Genomic DNA, 3,197 nt, shown 5'->3' with positions numbered 1-3,197 from the left:
ATTAATTTAACGTAATTAATTTAATTTAAAAATTCAATGAATAACTGGACGAGATTGAATATTACAATCGATAAATATGAAATACTAAATATCATGATTAATCATAGAAAAAGGTACACAATTTGATCGTAATAAACGATACATCACGTTTGCGAAATAAATATACATATTTCTTCCATATATTATATAGGTACTTGTTAAAATGTTGCGAATCTCAACTTTCAGTATTAGACAAAATAAGATTGAAGAATTGATATCGCGGCGAGATTGGATTCACTAACCGGGAACGGGATCTACAATCTTTTTGATCCTCTTTCTGTGTGTCTGTTGCAGTTGTGCGGCGTCGGCGCGGATGTGCATACCATCGACACGTCATGGGCTTTACGTTACGTGAGGATAATTCAACATGCGTATACCGTAATTCAATTCACGCATTATCAGCCTCCGATCGAGATCTCGCGTTGACACCGCGCAAGCAAGGGACGCTTCTCGTCACCTACCAGATAGATTAGGTGAATCAAAGGGAATCGACGAGCGAGAAGCGTCCCCACGAAATTGAACCCTTGAGCCTCGCGAACTTTAATCAAAGTTTAAACTCAAAATCGCAGAGGTTCAATTCCACGGGAGAAATCTCCGTCCGTATCTCCCGATTCATCTACCTCCTAGGCCGATCATTAATTGTCCAATCGACGTTTCACGGATTTACACATACCGTACTTTGATGACGGTATTGCACGTAACGGTATAATAAGATTGCCGAATCCATTCACGCGTGTCTAGTTTTAGGCCGGTGCTCTTGCATAAAAAATCGTTTATTCCACTTAAACAAAATGCATTGTAAAGATGTAACTAATGATGAAGATACAAAAAGCCACGAGACAGCTGACCTTTCGCAAAGTTCTTCCACAAAGTTTGTAAAAGAACATCCGACGTCTGCTGAGCAACTTGACGAGAATTTTACGCTCTGCAGGAAGATTTATTATCAATGAATCTTTGATTTTATATTATAATTTATATATCTTACTGGATAACTAATATCCAGACATTCAGTATATAAATTATTACGTAAATATTAGAGAGATAATACGTGGCTTCTTGGTTTTAAAGGCCGAAATCTTAATTAATCTTAATAAATCTTACGTGAAATCTTAATTTATCCGTCATGGATTCTCCATCTCCACCATCCGTGGGGCTTTTAATGCCTTGTCTACTTTAGCCACTTCAATTTGCGATTTGCTGATGATTAACTGTATAATATAAGTAAGCACGACGAGTAACGAAAATATCAGGCGGCGTTGGAAAATCACTTCGATCGTTTTACTAATCAGGCGGTCCGCGTGATTCGATCTGTCCTGAAGAGATCTAATTTCGGGTTCAATTAAATTATCGGCGGTCAGGAGCGGAAGCGCGATGTCGGAACGAGATTATCTTTAAGGCGAGGTATTTACCCGGCCACCGAGAAAATGAAAAAGCTGATAGTCTCTTCCTTATCCACAAGCTGAACGTAATAGTGTCTCGAAAAGAAACCGAACGAATTCCGCACAATAATGCGTGTACACGGGTATGTATACGTGTACACGTGTTGAATCAGCTTATGAATTTTTCAATGGCTAAATTAAAAATAGTTTTTTCCTTATTCTAAAGAGTCTACTTAAAGCTCGCTTTAAAACGGCCTGTAATTCGGAGGAAATGTAATTCTGCTCTGAATTTATTAAGTCTACTAATTGTAAGTCTAACATAGAAAGGTTTGAGAGATACATATTGAAATATATGAAATATGAATTATAAGTGGAATTGCGTTGCAAGTCGGCGGATCATTTACAGTATCTAATCTAAATCGTTTAATCTAAATTTTTCGCCATCGCGAACAAGAAGTTGCTCTAAGTGATACGCTTAAAACGCTCCTCTTTAATTTTACATGAACAGCGACAAGTATGCAACGCAATTTACATTAACCGCAAATCATCCGATAAAATTCTGCCCGGTGAACAATAGCTCTTAATTAGATATTCTTCTCGCTTTGCATATCTGCAGGCTACATTTCCTCCCCGCTGGCGCCTCTGAATGTGCAATGAACCGGAGTGCGGCATATCGCCGCCGAAGAGAAATGTTTTCTGCGTTGTTCGTCGCAGTTTCTCCCCCTGTGGACGTTACTTTCGCATCAGCTAGAATAGAACAGGGAGGAGATGGAAAATTGAGAGAAACGTTTTTACATTTTTTACGCGGTTTTACGTCGGCACTTTAATCATTGATACCCTCGTGAGGTATTGTAATCCTGGGACCAAACAATTTTCATTACTGTCCCTGAACATGTCAAGACAGTCAGAACACGTGACCTCGTTGACACGGCGAATGTCGATATAAATTTTTGTTTCTCTGACAACAATAACAGAATTATTGATGCTTATTTGCATGCCTGTAAAAAGCAGCTGCGCGTAGGACCATCATAAATTCTCCGTTATTCCCGCGTGCAAAGTATTCTCGTCGACGATGCGAATGTCTTAAATCTTCGATTAACGGGGCAGACTTCGGTTTTTCCAATTGGAATTTTTTTCAATTCGTATATGTATCTAATTACAGAGCCGCATCAGGCATAATCTTCTTCCTCGAAGTAACTTGGGTCATCACATTATTCGTGCAGCTTTGTATCAGGTACGTCATTTTCTGAAAGTAGATATTAAGTAAGTTCACTCGTTTAATTAATGTACAAAATGTAATAACTTAATGAAATAAACAAAAACTTAATATTAATTATCATTATAATATTAAAATTAAATATTAATTATCATAGTTTTAATTTATTCTATGCTTTTTATATTTTATTTTTATTATAGATTAATATTATTAATAATTTTATTTTATTTAATTTTATTTATATTATTAATAATTTTATTTATTTAAAATAAATAAAAATTAAGGGAATTTTAATGTATTCTTCTTTGGGTGTAACGCACGTAAATACGATATCGTAAATTTTGATATAACTTTCCGAAATTGCTCGAAATTGCTCGTACATATAGATCAGAAACGTACTGGTGCACGAGTAAGGGGTTAAAAGGGCCTCAGGGAACCATCGTTGAGTCCGAATCGCCGTGGCAGGATAACGCGGAAAAGAAATGGCGGGGCAAAGCCAGCCGGCAATTACCAACCAGGTCGGAAGTTTGCCCCAGTTTCCCTGAGCGTTTCCCGACGAGCGT

The sequence above is a fragment of the Ooceraea biroi genome, chromosome 9 (assembly GCF_003672135.1).
Source record: "Ooceraea biroi isolate clonal line C1 chromosome 9, Obir_v5.4, whole genome shotgun sequence".
Classification (NCBI taxonomy): domain Eukaryota; kingdom Metazoa; phylum Arthropoda; class Insecta; order Hymenoptera; family Formicidae; genus Ooceraea; species Ooceraea biroi.
Note: the sequence above shows the minus strand (reverse complement) of the source record.